The following is a 22,633-nucleotide window of genomic DNA, read 5'->3' on the forward strand; positions in this document are numbered from 1 at the left end:
TAATAATATAATCTGTAACTGGGTAAGAATGCAAAGAGTATTTGCTACTGAAATTCTTATAGCTAAGTAACTTATCAAAGAGCACGCAATTCTGAAGGGTAAAGAAGACACATCTTCACGTACAACGCAACGCTCAGTTCTCAATGATTACTACCTTGTTTTCAATTTCCAGTGATTTGCTTGGAATAAATTTTTGATGTGTTAATATTTATGTTAAATTCTCGAGCAAACAGAGAGAACTAAAATTATTTGAACTTCACAATGATCCCTCTCGAATTATATCTGATTACTCTTATTTTCGAAAACATTACTTATAAACGTAAGCAGGGATTACCTGAGTGCGTCTGTGGTGGTTTAAAATCGGATTGTCGATACATTTTCATTACCTACGTATGCATATTTTAAATATGATCTTTTTTCTATGTGTGTAATATATAATGTAATCTAAACTGGTGTCGCTTTCAGCAGTTCAAAATGGTAACAACAACAACAACAAAATAAATAAATAAATAAATATCTGAAAGGTTTCAGATTTTAAATCACTTCCAAAGGAGCGTTTTTTAACGTTTTGTGTGTTACCTTTATTTATTAAATATCATGTTCTTCGCGCTTAAACCATAAAATTCAGTTCAACAGCAATACCGCGAAATAATTTTTAAATAAGCATCATATCTTTAGAATTTGAATTTCCGATACACAGTCTCGCGCGGAGATAAAAATGTTTTTTTTTTCGTACAGTATTCCCATTGCTCACACTGAAATCGTTGAGTTGCTTAGTCAAAATTGGATGACTCTAGGTACCCTTGTTTTATCACAATGCGAGAAACATATATACATATATAAATCTTTGGACACCCCCCCCAAAAAAAACACCAAACATTTTAAATAAAATGTATTATTTAAGTTCATTTTTCAAGCATTTTGTTTCACTAAATAAGAAAGTATGTAATTTTAACTTTGGAATGCCGGAAGCTGCGGCTGCACGTCCCTTTCAGACACACTTTTTCTCTTCTCCCTTCTTTACTCTTCATCTTTCTGAATCATATTAACTAAGAAGCTAATATCACTGCTAAAGCTAGAAAAAATAATTAATATAACAATAAATAGCAACTAAATTATTGATGCTTTAAAACATGTTCATCTCATAATATCTTAAAACTAACATCAAAACAATTCACAGAATGAAAATCATAAAATTAGATAATAATAATATGACTTTTAACATGCTATTGATTGTATTATCGGAATCTCAAAAAGCTCAGTTTTAAATACACTCATGTCCATAAATTAAGGATAATTCGGAGTCACCCGGAAATCGAACTCTAAAATAAATATATCACATGTAAAATCACTACACACATCTTCAAGAATCATATGCAAATTTCGGGAAATAACCAGATGACACCGATGGTACGCCACAATGACGAGAGTGTAAAAGAGTGATATATAAGGAATACAGACAAAGAAGTAAAATTGTTCGCAGGCGCTTTATAAGCATTTCAGAGCAATAACCGAATAGCTATGACACAAAGGGCGCATTTGGATGATTTTTTACGTGGTAGAATTATCGGCCGTCTGGAATGTGGGCGTACCGAACTGGAAGTATCAGACGAACTTGGAATTCCCAGAGTTTCATCTCCAGGCTTTGGCAACGATTTCAAGATGATGCTAATGTGAGTAGACGTTACTGCACAGGTCGCCCCAGGGTTACGACGCCGAATGAGGACCGGTATTTGGCAGTTACTGTCAAAAGAAACAAGCGGAGCACAGCCTCACACCAGTCTCGTCAGCTCTCTTCAGCCACTGGTACGACAATTTCAAGGCAGACCGTGTACAGACGCTTAGGGCAGATTGGTGTATATGCTCGTAGACCTGCCAGATGCGTTCAACTTACTGCAACTCACTGTCGCCTGCGGTTAGCCTGGAGTAGAGAGCATGCATTGTGGACACCGCAACAGTGGGCTTGTGTGATGTTTTCCGACGAGTCCAGGTTTAACTTGCAGTCTGATTCTCGCCGGACTTTCATATGGAGTGCTCCAGGTACCCGTTACCACCAAGAAAATATCATTGAACGACACCGTTACGGTGGTGCAGGAGTGCTAGTTTGGGGTTCCAGAACTGACCTGCATGTTCAAATTGGAACCATGACAAGCCAAATCTATCAAGACGTCATTCTGTAACAACATGTATGTTTGTTTCGGGGCGCACAATTTGTGTCTATGGATGACAACGCCCGTCCTCACCTGCAAACATCGTAAGCAAATGCCTTTAATCTGAGGATATCAACCGTATGGACTGGCCAGCATTCTCACCGGACTTGAATCCAGTAGAGCACGTGCGGGACATGCTTGGCCGATGAGTTGCAGCCCGTCAACCTTCTCCTACATGTCTAACGGAACTTTGGAGAGCATTGCTTTTTGAGTGGTGTAATATCCCCAAAGATCAGATCGATAATTTGATACTCAGCATGCCTAGGCGTTGTACGGACTGTATTGCATCGTCTGGGAGACATACAATGTATTAACAATCATACCAACCATATAATATTGTTTTTTTTTTTTTTTTTGTAAAAGTTTTTTTTTTTTTTTTTTTTTTTTTTTTTTTTTTTTTTTTTTTTTTTTTTGTAATTTGCTCCAGGAAGAAAAAATCCCTAATTTTTTTAATAATATCAAACATATAACATCTTTTTTTGCTCTTTACCTTTTGTTTAATAAATAAGCTTTACAAATAAGTCAAATTTGTTTTGCTTCTAACTCTTCCTTTGCCTGATTTTGCATTATCCTTAATTTACGGACATGAGTGTAGATAAAAATAATATCTTACCTGTTTTCCAAAATGAAAATGTTAAAACTTAGAAATATATTTTAAGTTGTTTTATAAATCATTGCCATCGGCAGCTTCAAAACAAAGAACAATGAAACTAAACATACTGATATTTTCCCGTGTTTTTCAAATATCGAGTTAGTGGTTTTTGTGGGTTAACAGTTCGTATAAATTCTGTAAATAAACATGTCAAAAGAGAAAAAAAAGTAAACGAGAATTTGTAACCTTTTCTACAAGATTCTTCGAATCGAATTAAAAAAATCAGAGGAATTAAATCAGATGAGCGGAAAAGCTACAAAATAAAAAAGAACCACGTCCATTTCACCAACTGAGGAATTCAATACAGAGGAATTTAAGGACTGCTTTAGAATTGCATAATTGAATTAAATGTTTGGATGCGAAACTTTCTCATTCTGATACTAAAATTGTTAAAAAGGGATCTAAGAAATCCAAAAAAAAAAAAAAAAAAAAAAAAAAAAAAAAAAAAAAAAAAAAAAAAAAACACGAGTTCGAGATAAAAATTGTAGCAGTGATGGTTTTGCGTTGTCTGCGAAAACTACGCGGCCAAATATAGATGTTAAAATGCGACTTTGATATTACCTCTGCGAATAAATTTAATGTTATGGTTCATAATAATGTTCAAAATGCCGGTTCTGTTTTTACCCCAAATATGGATTCTTCTGCTAATAACGATGGTGGCACTTCTAGGAATGCTGCATTCTATTCCAGCATAAAAAAAAAAACTACATTTTATGTATGTTCGAAGCCCATATATCGGGACAATTCCTTAAAATTTTGCTTTTGTGTCCAGATAGTCACACGGAAATTACCAGAACCTGGCAAATAATTCAATTCAACATTCTGTTGGGCACAGCAATTCTGTGAAGGTAAATGAAAATGATTTTACGGGGTTTACCTTCAGATTGCAAAGTGGAAGAAATTTAGCAATGCTTGACTGATGGCTCACCAGCGTCCGCGCGGTAAAATCCGCTGAACACTGGTAGTTTGGTCTGGGGTTCGAGTTCCGGCGAACAGGCTGGCTGCATTGGAGTTTTCGTGGTTTTCTCCATGTATATAACGTAGATACGAGCTAGTTTCCCTTAAAAAGGGGCATCCCTCCCTTTCCGTGTAATGCTTGAGAGAAAAAAGCAGAAGACATGAAAAGCCAGTGCCCTCGCCGGGACTCGAACCCGGGACCTCTCGAACACGCGTCAAGTACGATTCCAATTACGCCGCTAAGGCATTATTACATTCGAAAGGAATATTCTTCGACGGAAATAAGCAGTTTCAGCTAGGTACTCCGGTGTTATACCGCTTCTCACGGATAAAAGAACAGCTATAGACCAATGCAGAGGAAAGATTTTATGAACAAACAAAAAATACTTCGCGAGTTCTTACAGCATATACAATAAATTGCAGTTCAGTATTGTAGTCGGGCCCACCAGCTGCCGGTTGTTGAACCCCTCTACTTAATACAAGAAAGGTAGAAAAATATCTCACAGAGCAGTAATACATCGCATAATTTCTTTCCACATCTCCAAACTGCGATTAAAACTCAAGTAGTTCCATTAGAATTTTAAATGCGGTTAACAGTTAATTCGCGCGATGGCTAATAAATAGCTCTCTCATTTTATTTGGTAATTTTAAACAGTTTATAACATCTGGTCTACGATGCCTGCGCGACATCTGGTTGGTTAGTGTTTTGGCCATGCTCGAATTCTGGAACATGTTTGGATAGTAAGTGGACAGTGTCTTTGCTGCATGGGGACACTTAAAATGCATGGTGAGCCCAAAGTTCATTTTAAAGATCTGGTGGTAGGGGAAAGCAGTATGAAAAAACATTGGAATCATTCCTCTCCTCTGGGGAATTCTCGTTCAAAATTAGGACGAAGTTGGGCAAAGTCGTACCTATGAAGAGCTCGAGGTCTATGCCAACGACAAAGGCAATCCTTTACTCCTCGCCAGGAGAAAGTTCGTAGAATTGTTCTGACGTTACTGTTAGACAACTATATAAGTTACGACAGCAATATCTAGCTTACAGTTTTGATTTATGAAAACATTAAGCTCTAAAGATAATTCTTGGATATTTTATAACTTATATATATAATATATTCTATATCTAATTCTATATCTATTCTATAACTATATATATAATCAAATAATAACTCATGCTGTGTTTGTTTTTTTTTCATTTTATAAGTTTTTATTTAGTTTACTTATGGTTTTTCACAGTGGTTGGAATTTTTTCATCGATTTTTAACTTATATACTGATGAGATGTAGAGCTATTAGGTTATTTGGAAGAGCAAGAGACTTGAAAAATGAGCAACGCCTTCGCCGGGAATCGAACAACGGACCTCTGGAAGAGCGTGCAGACCATTTCAGCACGAAGGCACGCTAAGAAGGCGGGAGAAATACCCTATATACTCCCCCCTTTTTAAAGGACGACTGGGGATCAGAGGACCCAATCGCCAAGTTCTGGTGGCGGAGAATCGTTATTCACCACCTTTTTAGTTAGGGCGCCACTTGTAGAGCTATTAGGTTATTTTTTAAAGCAGTAGCGATGAAAAATGAGCAACGCCTTCGCCGGAAATCGAACCACGGACTTCTGGAATATGCGCCCAGCGTGCAAACCACTGCACCACGAAGGCACGCTATGAAGGCAGGAGAAATACCTTATAAACTTATCGAGTTCAAATTTTGTACACACACTGTTGGTCGATGTCAATGCAATGCTGCGACAGGGATTTTTTTTTTTTTTTTTTTTTTTTTTTTTTCAAATTTCGATTCAGAATTTTTTACTTTGATATTTAAATGGTTTTTCGTACATAATTTAATTTGCTTAGTGTGCTAGTTACTACACACTAAGCATTTCAGAATTATACTGCTTGCACCACCGAACAGAATAGGGGAAAAAACTTTTCAATGAAAGTTGTACGAAATTCGTAGTCTAATTTCTGAATTTTGGGAAAAATTTCCAATATCGCTCGATTTTTACGTCTTTAAATGTCAACATCAAAAAATGTATCAATGCAAAGTTTCTAAATTTTCAGAGGTTATAAAACAAATTATTCTCCCTCTTTAAAACCAGAATATATATATATATATATAAAATAAAATAAAATAAAATAAAATAAAATAAAAATTAAAAAAAAAAAAAAACATTAATTGAATGATTTCTTACTTGCAGAAAAAGTGTTGCAGTCTGAAAAACACTGGGGAGAAAAACACTTATCGAGGAAAAATTGCTTTTGAGTTTGCCACCTTGGCGCACTTAATGACGAAGTTTGTCATCTTGGCGTACTTAATGATGAATTGGCGATATCCGTTTTCTTATTTTAGCTTCTCACGGAATTCCGAAAAAAAAAAAATTAATTTCAAAATGTCCACCAGAATGCGCCTTTTCGGGAAAAACAGGAAATTTAACACAATAAACGACTAAAACGGAATACAGAAACAATATTGACATTTATTGACTAGTTTCTGATCACCTTGTCATCGGACCACATTAAGTAAAGGAGATATAAAAGCATTTCAGTTTGCAGAAACAAGAACAGATTAGGACGAAATTGCACAAGAGGAGCAGTTCTTAATCGTGCCCAGGACGATGTAGGAAAAGGTGCTTCACGTGACCACCCTCATTCAAATGCAAAATTTCAAGTCAGTGGGCAAAGTGTTCAACAGCAGATCGTAATTGATCTGTTGTGAGGATTCGCACATGAAGCGTTATGAAGTTCTTTAAGTCATTTAACGTCTAGCACGGAGTTAGATCTGGCGAACGAGGTGGCCATGGTTTAGGAAAAGAGCGACTAATTACACGTTCCTCTATGAAGTGTTGGAACAATAGCGCCTTCATGGACTCATGGATATGTGGGGGCGCCCCATCTTGCATGAAAATGGTCGATGAAAGGACCCGGCTTTGCTGTAGTTACGGCGCAACAGTCGTCTGCAGCATGTCATGGTACCGACGGCGCGTGACGGAACACGTGACAGTCCCACGTTCATCGATTTCCTCAAAGAAGAATGGCGCTAGTATGAATGTCGCCATCAATCCATCCCAGACAGTTACCTTTGGAGACCGTAGGGGAATTTCAGCATGGATCCACGTATGTTCTATAGCCCAAATGCGGCTGTCTCACTGAGGGAGAAATGAGCCTCGTCGCTCCACAGAATATTCCACAGCTCTTGGGTATGGCGGATCTTGTATGGGAAGTAGTAGTGCATTATATTTCTGAATACTTTTCGGACGGTGCTGTAAGAAATAGCCTGTCTTTCGAGAAAATGCACGAGCGCTACTGCTCCCAAACTCTGATGTCTGTGACTGTGCGTCAACAGCTGTCTTGACGTCATCAACAAGTACCGGCGTGACACTTTTATGGCCTCTTCCAGGTTGAACTCCTAATTTCCCCGTCTCTTCAAATCTCTTAATAATGGCCCGGATGCATATTTCACAAATGCACATCAGCGTAGCCACTGAGGGAGGGATTTCGAAAATGGACCAATGAGCTTCTATTGCTTTTGTGACGCTAAATCTTCGTGCATGTGAGCGTATGTTGATCACGTTTTAAATTGGATTTGTTTAGCAGTTATAAATATATGGCTTAATAGTAGAAAATCTCGTAGTGCTTTCGTTTTCTGATTTTAATTCATCTCTGGCATTTCCCTTTCTCGATTTTTATCACGCATTAATATTTGGATTGAGATTCACGGCATATTACCGCTCTTTACACCGAGAAAATGACTCAAGCTACAATTAGCCTCGAGTGTTATGCATTTACTAACACCTGTGGATTAACAGAATTTAAGTGTATATATATTTTTAATTGAGCTGAGAAGGAATGGAAGTGTTACAATGAATCCAATGTTTTCTTATTTCAGTGCTTGTATTCTTTTGATTTTTAAAGTGTAAGATTAAGAATACATATTGTGTATGATCTGATTATATCCATTGTTAACATTAAAAGTTATACGTGAATAAATTGAATATATCCGTTGTGAATAAGATAAATTCATTCTGTTGAATGAGCATTTCTTGTGTAGACAGTACATTTAAAAGTGAACAGTTATTAAATGTGAAATTTAACACGCTACATGTATACGAATGCAAATTAGTACAGTTCACTAGCATTGGCTATTACTACAGAACATCTTTTTCATGTAGACTGCAATAAAAAGAGCTGACTTCTATTTACATATGTAATTGGAGTAAATATTTTTCTCATATGCATAGTTTTATGTAAAGATAGCATTTGGGCTCAGATGTTTATCACATATTTCTTTCTTCATCTTATTTACCACTTATTATGTAATATTTCACATGGATATTTTTGCGGAGTATCCAACATGTGTTTTTATTTATATCTAATTCTTTCAATCAGGTAGTTAATTCCTCACGATTGCTTATATTTGATCTAACTTCGCAATGAAAATTTTCAGAAGAAATCGGCGATGCTTTAATTATTTTCTACAAAAAATTGCGTGGCAAAATATTTTCAAACATCTTGCTTAAATCTTAAAGCACGCGAAAGGTCATGTGACATGACAGAAATATTACCGGATGCCCCTTGGTCCATCCTAGAAGCCACTCCCTCGGTTGCTACACAATTGTGCACTTGTGAAATATGCATCCCGGATACCTTTAGTAGATGTTGGTCCACGCCGTAGGTTCTTTCTACGGCGAAGTTCACGAACTGCAGCATAAGCATTTCCTTGTTTTCGTAAAACAGCCTCACCAATAACGCACGTTGAGCTAAAGAGATCGTCATTAGTACAGTCGGAAACACCGGCATAAACATCGGCTTCCTCTTCTTCCCAAGCAAACAAATCTCAGCATTTTTCTCCTACAACTGACAGCTTTTCCCGGTTTTGCCTTTTATTACTCACAATTATTGTTCTGGATTGTTAATATTGTTTCTGTATTCCGTTTCGGTCGTTCATTGTGTTCAATTTCATGTTTTTCTCGAAAAGGCGCCCTCTGGTGAACATTTTGTAACTAATTGTTTTTTTCGAAATTCCGTGAAAGCATCTCGCGTATCATTGGCGTAGCTAGGATTCCAGCGCCCGGGAACACTGAAGAATTTGCGCCCCTTTCTGTCTGTCAAGAATGGGAAACCTTTTTATTAAAAACTTTCGTAGCTTCAACTGGGCGCCGCCTGGATGCTGCGCCCGGGGAAAGATGTCCTCCCTCGCCCCACCCTAGCTACGCCACTGTCGCGTATAGTCCATATATAAAATTTCGTTGCAATCCGGTCACCCGTTTGTACTGTCGGATGTCGTTTACAGGAGACGTTTAATTATAACCACCCGGTATTTTTATCTATTTCATAATTTTCTTATAGTTAATTGCTTTTGTTTCAATAATGATTGAAAACTTCATCATTGATAACGTGTAATTGAAAGGGAAATACAGAAAATAAAATGTAATTAATTTTTTTTACACGATAAGCTTTTATTTAAAATAGATATGATAATTAATGGACTAAAACAGAAAAATAGTTTTCTTATTGTTTAATGAGAACAATTAGTTTAAATAATTTTATTTCCTGAATTTATCTATAATTTTATACGGCGAATAATAAAAGCGTAAGGCCCCGAAATAACGAAATCTATTAATTTAATTGCAGTGTCAAATATATATGAAATATTATCTTTTAAAATTTTCTATTAATTATTTGAATCATGGTCTTCCCACTCTTTTATAATTCGCGGTATGAAATTGTAAATGAATTTTGTAAATAGATTATTTAATATATTTTTCTCGTTGAACTATATGATAAATTGTTTTTTCCTTTTATTGCATTCATTATCAACCGCATTTAAAATCAAAGATTTTGCATTAAAATATTTTCTTAATTGTATTTTATATACTTCCGAAGAAAATGCAGATATTTTACAAGTGTTACATCATACTTAAGTTTACTTTTCGACGGCTAATTGTAATCGTAGAAACACCTACCGTTCTTCTAGTATCCATGTCATTGAAAGATTCATCATTTGACATTTTTTTGGTTAATTTAACTGCATTTGCTTTGTTGTTTTCAACACGTTATTATTGAACACGCATGACGATTATTTAATACTTTGGAAAACTTGCAAGAAAAGTATTTTTCACATCACGTGTTAAATCGCATTTTCAATGATCTTTTAAATTTTTAATGGGTTATTTGTATTAGCTTTTATTGCTTCTGTCAAATATTTTCCTTCCTGCTTAGATTTTACTATCAATTTTGAAACATGCTGTGAAACGTCCGCATATTTTTCTTACACATATCGCCCACCAGCGGCCGAGCGGTAAAGTCGCTGAACGCTGGTAGTTCGGTCCGAGGTTCGAATCCCGCGAACAGGCTGGCTGCATGGGCGTTTTCGTGGTTTTCCCCCTGTGTAACGTGTATACGAGCCAGTTTCCCTTAGAAAGTCCTCCACGAAAGGCATCCCTCCCCTTAGGCAGATAGTCCTAGTGTGCTTTGCCGTATTCTCAATATACACACCTTCCTAATATCTTTTAAATTCTATTAACTCAATTTTCCAGTTTTCGTTACTCTTTATGTGGACAGGTAGTCCTCTGGTTCTCTTTCCAACTTTTTGGTATATATATATATGACGATGGCTTACCCTTTTTTCCAGATTTCTTTGTTTCTAATGAAGAGGGACCTCACCAGTTTTCCTTCGAAATAGATAGTCTTAATTAAAACCTATGTCAAATAGAAGGCTGTTTCATTGCTTAATTTTATATTTTTCTTCTGTTCGTTTTTCTTCTCTCTTAATTATTATTTATGCCACTAGTTTAACAAATATACAGATGTCAACTTCTAAATTTCTAAGTATGTTTTCGTATGCTCTCTTCCAAATCGAAATTAAAACTTAATAACTCAGTAACAGTTAACTTAATAACAAAGAACATGACAAAATTCTGTAATCATGCATATTGATTTCCTTTATATAATCGTATTATAATATTTAGCATTGAATTTTGTTACTATTTCTATTCTATGTTCGAAAAAAGAATGAATAAAAAAGATTTATAACTTCAAAAATTGAATTTTTTTCCTAAATTGATTTTTATTTAACAATAAATATTCAGCTTGATTAAATGGCAGCAGATGGTATTATTTTTATTTTTTTTAATCTTAAAATCTTTTTGGAGTGTTAGATTGTCTAAAGTTCAGATTATTTTCAATCAGACAGTTTTCAGACAATGCATTCATTTTTAATCTTTATTAATTCTGAAGCTTATTTTAATTCTCATTGTTTATGTTTTCAGATACAACAAGTTTCAAGGTCCAGCGTTATTTAGTTCAAACAAGTTTTTTTTGGATATCATATCGGTTACTTCAAGCACCTTTTATCTTTTTATCTATTTGCTATTATATCTACTTTGAAAGCCCAATTAACCCATTTTTCCATTTTGTATTCTTTTCATGATTTTTACTTTATTTGCAATTGTTTTCTGGAAAAAGTATTCGTATAAGGTCATTCTAACAATAGTTCAGAATTATCGGGAAATCATTCGGAAATTAACAACAATCGTAAAAGGTTTGTTGTTAATAAAAATCGAACTTACACAATTTATCCAATTCTAGAATTTTTGTTTTGGTTGCAACATGAATTTTAAACACACGCAAAGGATTATGAGTATGAATATGCTTCGCAAAAGGATATATTGGTTAAAAACTATAAGTCATTCGTGATATACGTATATATATATATATATATATGTATATATATAATAGTATGTGGAAAATTTTCTTATTATAAATTATTATGAATTATTGGTTTATTACTTTTCAGCTTTACCGCAAGTCATAGGCTTTTCAATTTACTTTCAATTACTTTATTTTGAATATATATATGTAATAACAAAATTCCATAGTAAAAAATACACTTAAAGTTCTAACTGTATGTTCTTTTCATTTTTAATGGCGACGGTCTCTTATTTGAAAGTACGTGGAATTAAATCAACAGCCCCGTAGTCAAGTTGTTTTTCCGGCCTTTTCTACACGTACAGTTATAGAATGTTCTGGAGATATTTAAAGCGAACTGGAATGGTTGACGAGGCTGACGTCATTTCTTGGAAGCTCCGCCTTTCCAGAGGCTGTAAAAGGACTCACAAAGGAATATCGGGGTCTTTTTTTTAATGTAACGATGCAGTAAACTTCATACAAAAAGTTATTAGTAATTATTTTTTATTTACGCCGGAGATCAGATTTTTGTAATTGCTATTTCTCCTGAATAATAATAAATGAATCCTGTTTTTTAAACTTATCGTCTGATACTTTTGAGCTACAACTACTACAACTACATCTATGATTCTTCACCAATCTCTTTATTACGGACAAAAGCTGGTACATCACACACAGACACACACACACACACACACATATATATATAAGGTAAAAAATACGTAAATTAGCTTCATACTTTAATTTAGTAGTAGTCTTAACTATTAGTCCAAAGGGGCTTTGTTCCTAAAGGACTATTGTTTTCGTTTTGCAATTATGCGTTGAATCACTATAAACGTCCGTTTCACTTTTCAAACTTTTGCCACCAAATGTTAGAGTCCTGCATTCTATTTGAAGAAATTAAATAATGAAAAATCTGCATCAATGTATGTCTATTTCTCGCATTCTGATAAAACAACGGTACATAGAGCCATCGAATTTTGAATGACGTAATCCTCCTACGAATAGGGGCATGTGGAAGGCCAAATTTGAAATTTGGAATTTGTTTTGTGATCGATTTCCTATTTTGTAAAACTTTAACGAATTTTTGATTAACAAACTCGAGGATTTCAAAGCGAGCATGGCAACACTCTACCGAAAAAAAATTCCTAGCGAAAAAATTTCTCTAACGCGGGGAACTGTGCTTCTCTAGTGCAAAGAACATGATATTTAATAAATAAAGGTAACACGTAAAACGTATAAAAAAAGCCCCTTTGGACGTAATTTAAAATCTGAAACCTTTCAGAATTTTTTTTTACTGTTTCACTTTTAATATGGGTATTTCATCTCACTATACTAAAAATAATAAGATTTCTGGACTGCACCATTTGTAGATAAATTTATGTCACAGAGCTTACGTAACGCTGGTGGCATAGTTATCTAAACTCTGAGAACCGAAACCTTTCTAACCTAAAACAAAACTTTTCTCTTAACAGACTGCCATACTAACGAAGGGAGATATGTGTGGCTTCACTAGTATGGCACTTCTAGAATGTGCCATAGAGTGTATGATAGTGTGATGAATATAGAAATTCAATGTCCTCCCCCCTTTATTTTGCGCAGTGTACTTTGAAAGATCTTTTAATAAAATGCCTAATAGTATGAAAAGGCAAAGAACAAGAAATATTCTGCATGATTAAAGCACCCTTTTTTGCCAAGAAGTCGGCTTTCTCGTTACCTGGAATCCAACAGTGGGCAGGAACCCACATGACTTCCTTGGATGGCCTATTAAACTATGCACATTTTTGGCTGCATTTCATTTCCTCGAATTTCGTTAGAGATATAATTCTCATTGAATTAATTCAGATCTCACTTCACGACAAGGCAAAAATATATAAACTCAAAATATCTTCATTAATAATTAAAAAATATAGCAAAGCATAACACCCCAAATGGAATCAAAATAGTTATTTTTTTTGCAATTAAAATTAGAGTTCCTGCGCAAAAACAAGCAATTCGGCCAGCAGGAAAGAAGGCAGATTTTTCAAAACTGAAACTTTATATTTGGTCCCGCTCGACAAAAAGATACTGAAGGTGCAGAAACTGACTTAATTCGCTCTTCTGTTAAGTTTCAAATGTAAAGATTTAAATTGTTGATAGTTCTATAACTATTGCATACAGATTAACTATAGGCATAAAAACCTTAACCTGATCATAAGAACAACATAATTAAATCACTTGAGAGGGAGTACATTATTATATCTTACAGCAGTCCTATTTACAAAATTTGAACGGTCTGAGGCTACTCGTTTTTGAGTTATGTGAGATACATACATATGTACACGAAAAAAAATCTCTTCTGAATCCATTTTATAATCCGTTTTGGAAAAAAGTCTCCTTTATTCTGTCCTTACGTGCAAATGGTTATTTTCTTTGGAATAGGATAATGGAAATTTTTCGTGATTACAATACTTCCCTTACTGCCGCCCAGTCGGTATAGTGGTCAAGGAAGCTGACTGCGATACCAAAGGGCCTGGGTTCGAATCCCGGAGAAGGCATGGTTGTAACTGTCCGCCCCTTTCATAGGAAAGGCGATGGTGGCCCAGCTATTAGGTGCCTCCATAATAAAGAGACTACCACATTCGGCTTTGTATAGATTAAAGGACTAGGTTAAGTTTGTAACTGTTCACAATCTGCCATTGAAAAAAAATACTTCCCTTACTTCGTACATGGAAGTAAAAATAAAATGATACAGTTCGTGTATGATTAAAAGTAATAAACATATAAAATGTACAAAGATATAGTTAATTTTTACGGTTTATTTGCTTTTGTTCCTTTCTTTAAGAAAGTTATGTTCTCAAAAATACAATGAATATTTGAAAAGGAATTTCTTTAAATGAATGAACATTACAAGTCCGACATTTTTAATAAGTAAACACTCTTTTGTTGCCAAATAACTTTATCATCCACCTTGGTAATCTTGAGTGAATGGATATCACATGACCATGATAAAAACATATTTATTACGTGCTGATAAGTTTTCCGACGGATCTAATAAGATGTTTTATAGTCTGACTAGAATATAGAGGAATTATTTTAAAACCTTCGCACTTTTGTTATCGTACTAAGCAGATATTTGTGTCATTAGGTAACTAGTATTTTCTTGCTTTCCATTGACCTACAAAATAATTGCGACATGTGTTTTGGTTTTACACTCAAGTCCATAAATAAAGGATAATGCAAAATCTGGCAAAGGAAGAGTTAGAAGCAAAACAAATTTGTCTTATTTGTAAAGCTTATTTATTAAACAAAAGGTAAAGAGAAAAAAAAAAAGATGCTATATGTTTGATATTATTAAAAAAATTAGGGATTTTTTCTCCCTGGAGCAAATTAGAAAAAAACTATTTACAAAAAACCAATATTACATGGTTGGTATGATTGTTAATACATTGTATGTCTCCCAGACGATGCAATACACTCCGTACAACGCCTAGGCATGCTGAGTATCAAATTATCGGTCTGATAGACTAGAACTAGAAGAGAAACACGCTAATGTGACAATCAAAATCGTAAAAAGCAACCTTATATTTAGCGTAGGTATAATGAAACACTCAATCGATTTCGAGGGCAGCTAAAGGTCCCTCCTCATCAGGAGCTCCTGATGAGGAGGGACCTTTAGCTGCCCTCGAAATCGATTGAGTGTTTCATTATACCTACGCTAAATATAAGGTTGTTTTTTACGATTTTGATTATCGGTCTGATCTTGGGGGATATTACACCACTCAAAAAGCAATGCTCTCCGAAGTTCCGGTAGACATGTAGGAGGAGGTTGACGGGCTGCAACTCGTCGGCCAAGCATGTCCCACACGTGCTCTACTGGATTCAAGTCCGGTGAGAATGCTGACCAGTCCATACGGTTGATATCCTCCGATTGAAGGCATTCGCTTACGATGTTATCACGGTGAGGACGGGCTTTGTCATCCATAAACACAAATTGTGCGTCCATGGCGCCCCGAAACAAACGTACATGTTGCTGCAGAATGACGTCCCGATAGATTTGGCTTGTCATGGTTCCAATTTGACTATGCAGGTCAGTTCTGGAACCCAGAATAATTCCACCCCAAACGAGCACTCCTGCACCACCGTAACGGTGTCGTTCAATGATGTTTTCTTGGTGGTAACGCGTACCTGGAGCTCTCCATATGAAAGTCCGGCGAGAATCAGACTGCAAGCTAAACCTGGACTCGTCGGAAAACATCACACAAGCCCACTGCTGCGGTGTCCACAATGCATGCTCTCTACTCCAGGCTAACCGCAGGCGACAGTGAGTTGCAGTAAGTGGAACGCATCTGACAGGTCTACGAACATATACACCAATCTGCCCTAAGCGTCTGTACACGGTCTGCCTTGAAATTGTTGTACCAGTGGCTGAAGAGAGCTGACGAGACAGGTCTGAGGCTGTGCTCCGCCTGTTTCTTTTGACAGTAACTGCCAAATACCGGTCCTCATTCGGCGTTGTAACTCTGGGGCGACCTGTGCTGTAACGTCTACTCACACTACCATCATCTTGGAATCGTTGCCAAAGCCTAGAGATGGCACTCTGGGCAACTCCAAGTTCGTCTGATACTTTCAGTTGGGTACGCCCACATTCCAGACGGCCGAGAATTCTACCACGTAAAAAATCATCCAAATGCGCCCTTTGTGTCATAACTATTCGGTTATTGCACTGAAATGCTTCTAAAGCGTCTGCGAACAATTTTACTTCTTTGACTGTATTCCTTATATATCACTCTCTTACAATCTCGTCATTGTGAAGTACCATCGGTGTCATCTGGTTACCTCCTGAAATTTGCATATGATTCTTGAAGATGTTTCTAGTGATTTTACAAGTGATATATTTATTTTAGAGTTCGATTTCCGCGTGACTCCGAATTATCCTTAATTTATGGACGTGAGTGTAATACATATAAGAATTATCCCCCGAAATGAAAGAGAATTCGTTCTCAATTATGTAAATAGAAAGTTGCATTTTTATAAAGTTTTTTAATATTTGACGCGAAACTGTATAACTAAAATCAGTTTTTAATTACAAAATATTCCCGCTAAGAATGTTTAGCAAATATTTTGCTACTAAGAATTAATTTAGCGTGTGGCATCTATGGTTTGGTTTGGTTTATGTTATAAGGTAATTCTCCCGCCTTCCTACCGTGCCTTCGTGGTATAGTGGATCTGCACGCTGGGCCGGTATTCCAGAGGTCCGTGGTTCGATTCCCGGCGAAGGCGGTTGCTAATCTTTCATCTTGCCTGCTTCCAAAAAAATCCTAATGTCTCTACAATGTGATTACGACAAAGCCTCGATGGCTATCTGCCTAGCAGGAGGTATGAACTCTTGGAGAACTTTCTAAAATTCCGTAGGTGCCACATTCTAAAGTCATTGAGTGTGTAGCACCTATGGTTTGGTTTGGTTTATGCGATTATATTTATCGAGTGTTATCGGCCTAATGGGAAGGATGAATTCGTGGAGGACTTTCCAAAAGTCCATAACTATAGGTGCTACACGCTAAAGTCATTTAGCGTGTAGCACCTATAGTTTGGTTTGATTTATGTGATTACGGCAAAGCCACGAGGGCTATCTATCTAAAAGAAGGGATGAACTACCAGTGTTCAATGACTTTACCACTCGGTCGCTGGTGGATCCTGTGGCACCCATGATAAATTAAAAAATCTGATGTGTACACCACATACTTCCTTGTACGGAATATTAAGTTATACTCATTTTTTCTTGCATTTCATTTAAACTTATTAGATTGAATTAAACCTACTTCGCCGATAGCGCATAAACCACAATAGAATAAATGCATTCTTTAAAATTCATTTGTTTACCATAGCGACACTCTGGCGCTAGGTTTACTTAACAGTATTATATTCTAGGTTTACTGCGCAATTCTTCGACATTTCAACGCAGAAAGAGTTGCTGCTACGTGTAGCAGACACCCTCAGGAGTGCCCTGATATAATTTTTGTGTCAGTGCGACAATTAGTACATTTTTATTAAATTTTTAAAGTTTTCAGCTATCTTCAGCGTAGCATAGAGCCATTTTCACCACGTGGTTCGATTTTACAGCTCTCTACAGAAGCCGACGAAAGTCACAGTTGCTAGATTTTCATACCGCTGGAAAGAGGGTATTGTCAGCTTTAATTAGAGGCATTTCTCATCAAAATCTTACAAGTGGATTTGTAATCATGGTGAAATTACTCTAATTACGTTACGATTTTGTGCTCAAGCAGAGCTTTTGACCGTTGGAAGTAGGGTGGAAGTCAGCGTTCCCCCCCCACGAGCAACAGGAAACTACTCAAGGACATTCAAAACGGTCCCTTTTTTATGTAGTGGAAGCCTCATTAGCAATTTGCTAATTAAGGAACTAATTGCGATAGCGCCTTGGAACCAACGGTACACATCATCTTTCATCTTTGGAGTTAAAAGTTTCCAAATTTGAAGCAGATCTGACCAGTGGTTCCGGAGATATTAATTTTTCCGATAATTAATTGGACTTTGAAATCTTCAACTTCTGTGTTACGCCGTGACATTTTACAGTGTAGTGTTTGTGTATTAGTGCATTTAAGGTTTATACCTTGGATTAACAGCCAGCACAGAAGAAAACAGATGAAACATAGCTGCCAAGGTAGGCCTCTTGTTTTTAATACTGTTAATTAATTACTGCAGGAGCACCTGATTAAATCTCCCATTTAGAGTCTCTCTAATATCACTTTTTGCAGTTTGAGCGACGTCCGTTACTTTTCAGACTTTGTTCTTTGAACTTTTTCAGATATTTTGATCATTACTTATATTTAAATTTTTTTAAAGACTTTAATTACAGTAATTAAATAATTAATAACGCATTTCTTCTAATATTTGTGCATTATTGTATTTCTGTGCAAACAAGAGTCTTATTTAACTTCTGATTGCATTAAATTACAGTTATGTTCCTATAAAATAATTTTTAAAGACTTTAATTAAATATATTAATTAAGCACTCCTTCTAATAACTGGGCATTTTTGTATTTTTGTACAAACAGGAGTCTTATTTAACTCCTGATTGCTTTAAATTACAGCTAAGTTCCTGTGAAATATTTTTTAAAGACTTTAACTACTCTATTGAAATATATTAACTAAGCACTTCTTCTATCAACTGTTTGTGCATTACTGTATTTCTGTGTAAATTAGTAATTCCTACCAGTGCTTGCAAGTGTGATCTTTAAGTGGAGGAGTGCTTCAGTGTCAAATTTACGTTAATTGTTAAAAGTACATCTCGAGTGATCTTACATAAAGCTTCTTGAGAAATCAGAAATAGTGATAACAGAGAGTATTTTGCACTGCTCTATGCCATGTCTCGTCCTTCGGTCTTTCATTCAGACATAGATACTTCAAGTGCCCAAGGCCCATTTGACCCCACAGTAATATTATCTTCAAACCTGACACATGGGGAAAAGGTTGCTATTTTCTACGAGGATATTAGACAATCTGCCACTGCATTTAGAAGTAACAAATTCTGCCTACCCAAAGACCTCAGGGATCGTTTGCAAGCTTCGCTAGACGCTTTACAAGAACTAGCAGTTCAAGGCCCTACATACGAACCAAAACCAATTAAAGCAGAATTAGGTACGAATACCTCAACCATAGTCTGCTGTCAAGCGGTTCACACGCAGGCACCCTCGTCCTCGGACCTACAGGCTACTATTGAAAAAGTACGTCCACCCAAAACACCAGACCATTCTCCAACCTTTGCAGAAGTGCTTCGAAAACGCAGTAAGCCAAGCTTACTAATCAGACCTCTCACTAAACAACCAATAGGAGATCTTCGTAAGGTTTTACAGGATAAGGTCCCGCTATCCAAAGTTCCAGCGACGGTTGATAGAATTTTGCCAACACCACAGGGAGGTTTGGAAGTTTACTGTGAAACTTCAGAAGACATTACAAGTTTGCAAGAGTACATCCAACAGGCTCAAATAGATGTCGAAGTCAGGAAACGTCAGAGACGCCGTCCCAGATGTTCGGTACACAATGTGCCGGAAAATATCACACCGGAAGATCTCATCTCTGAAATTAGCGCCACTGCGGGCATTTCCGCAAAAGAATTCAAGGCTCTCTTCAGACTGCGAGAAAGACGACCCAACCGCGTCAAATGGATCTTCGAATGTACATCAGCAGGATTCGCTGCTGCTATCAGAATCAAAAGGATTTTCACAGCCTGGCAGCCACATAACATCACTGAGTTCTTGGGCATCAGAAGATGCTACAAATGTCAACAGTTCGGCCATGCGCAAGATTCCTGCCAGTCAAAGAAGACCTTCTGCGCATTCTGTTCAGGGCATCATCCCACCAAAGAATGCACGGCGGAAATGCCTTCATGTATCAACTGTGAAGACTCTAACTGCCGAATCGGCACAAAGTTCAACTTCCAGCATCCTGCCTTCGCCAGAGAATGCCCAATTTACCAACGTACAGTTGCAAATATCCGAGGCAACACAGACTATTAATGCAGCACATACTCATTCTCATCATAAGCATAAAACCATATTATCCTTAGCACAAGAGGCAGATACTGAGAAAATAGTAAATACAAGTACCGCAGAAAGCGATACAACAGGAGATGCAGTACAACAGCAGAATAACAACTCTGATCTAAATAATGGAGTTTTTAACATCGAGCGGCGAGCGCCATCATCTGCACAAGAGGCAAATGGTCATGACAAGGACTATAGATTCTCTATCAACGCCTCAAACAAAGCAAACGGAAATACAATGTCTTGCATACAAATAAATCTTCAACATTCCAAGGCGGCGACTGCACAACTTATAGCATACGCCACCGAAATCAATGTGGATATTCTATTAATACAAGAACCATATGTTTTTCAAGGTAAGGCAATAGGCTTTCCTATGCAATGGACAATCTTTCAGCAAGAAAATAGAGAACAGCCCCCCCGCGCAATCATTATATCACGAAACCATGACTGGAACCCCATGGCCATTAGTCTACAACGAGACAGCGTAGCTATTCAATTAGAATTAATCAATTACTCCATAGTAATTACTTCCCAATATTCCTCACCTGCAGAAAGTATAGATTCCACTCTACTTCATGCGCAAAACCTTCTGCATAAATTTCCAAATACGAACTTCCTGCTTGGTGCTGACTTTAATGCCCACAATACCAGCTGGGGGTGCTCAGACACAGATGCAAGAGGAAGAGCATTGGAGGATTTCATTGCGGCTAATCATCTAATTGTACATAACCAAACAGATGCACCCCCTACTTTCGACCGCGTCTACGCACAAGGATGGCCAGACATAACTCTCACTTCCCACCACCTAGCAAATTCTATCCAGCAATGGCAAGTAGAAGACCAAGATAGCTTGTCGGATCACAAGTATATTACTTTCAACATCTCGCAGCCCACCTCCATTACCTACATAAAAAGATACTACCTCCCAAGTAATAAACGACGATCAAAACAAAAGTACAGTCTTTGGAGCCTCAGTTAGCACGTGCCACTACAAGGGATGACCTTGAGCACCTTACAACAAAACTCATGTCTACTCTCATAAAAACCTGTGAAGACCTACTTCCACTACGTCCCACTAAGAAAATGCAAATAATCAATTGGTGGAGTTCAGAATTAAGCATTCAAAAGAAAAAATGCAGAGCTTTACGAAGAAGACTCAAAACGGAACGCAGGCTTAACTTAGAGACCAATACTCTGCAACTATTTCAACGTGAACGGGCTATCTACAAGAGACTTATAGTCCAGAGTAAAATACGTTCCTGGAGAAATTACTGCTCGAATATGAAAGATATATACGGTGCCCCGCATAAGATAGCAACAGGCAAAGTGTTTAAACCGACGCAATTTCAGGTTCTGAATTCACTCAACCTCATAGATCCCACTAATGCCAGCACTCTTCGAGTCATTCTCGATGCCGTCATACAACAAGACCACCCAGAAGAAGATGACGAACAACAAGCTGAAATACGTGAAAACAACCCTCCACTAGATACGCCTAATGATGTAAGCTTCACGGTGCAAGAGCTTTTGAATACTCTCAGAAAATTACCAAAGAAGAAAGCACCGGGTCCAGACGGCCTGAACTATCCTATTATAACTACGATCATAAACTCCAACCTTCTATTTTTCATTAACTACTTCAATAAGCTTCTGGAAACAGGTACCTTCCCTCGTCCGTTTAAAATAGGCCAAATTGTCCTTTTTCATAAGAAAAACAGAGATTCACATGATCCAGCTGCATACAGGCCGATATGCCTACTTTCTTCATTGGGCAAAATCTATGAGAAGATGTTAATAAACAGGCTGCGTTTCCACATCTCACAGAATAACCTACTGCACCCACGTCAGTATGGCTTCAAGGCAGGTTCTTCCACCATACACGCATTGCATGACGTCCACGCAGCAATAACTGATAATAGGCACCATGGCTATCATACGGCATTGGTCAGTATTGATCTTAAATGTGCCTTTGATATGCTGTGGTGGCCTTCCATTAAAAAGTCATTGAGAGAAATGAAGTGCCCGCTAAATTTATATGCTACGTTATGCCATTACCTATCTGATAGAACACTCATCATGCCGCACAACAGCGGGATTATCGAAAAATTACAAACAAGAGGTTGCCCTCAAGGGTCATGTGCGGGCCCCTTTCTTTGGAACGTCACTTTTAACACCATTCTTGCTGATCAATGGCCGGATCATACGCGAATTTTTGCGTATGCAGATGATGTAGCTTTCGTGGTACGAGGACGTACACGAGAAGAATTACAAAACCATAGTAATGAAATTTGTAGTCTTTTCCACTCCCGCTGCCAAAAGATAAAACTTGAAATTGCCCACAACAAATCCCATATCATGCTATTTCCAAAGAAAGGAGGTTCCCTGAACAGGCAACCACGTATTTGCATAAATAATCAAAGAATTAAAATAGTTAAAACCCTCAGATACCTGGGATTAACTTTTGACACTAAGCTCAACTGGATAGCACACGTCTTAGAGCTTAAAAAGAGAACAATGCAAATTGCAAATCTACTACGATCATTCCAAGGTTACAATTGGGGTTTAAGTGCGCATATTCAGAAAATAC

General features: G+C 36.9%; 1 long non-coding RNA gene across 1 annotated transcript in view; it reads right to left on the bottom strand.

Annotated features, from left to right (window-relative positions):
• Window positions 1-904: 904 nt before the first annotated feature.
• The window catches only part of LOC146998164 (uncharacterized), a 53,131-nt gene continuing 31,402 nt past the window's right edge, over window positions 905-22,633 (bottom strand). Inside the window, exon 3 of the long non-coding RNA XR_015040342.1 lies at window positions 905-1,075. This is a non-coding gene — a long non-coding RNA (uncharacterized LOC146998164). The remainder of the gene's footprint in view (window positions 1,076-22,633) is intronic.

Source organism: Stegodyphus dumicola, chromosome 3, assembly GCF_044657685.1.
Source record: "Stegodyphus dumicola isolate Sdum_Otavi_A_Nest chromosome 3, ASM4465768v1".
Classification (NCBI taxonomy): Eukaryota; Metazoa; Arthropoda; class Arachnida; order Araneae; family Eresidae; genus Stegodyphus; species Stegodyphus dumicola.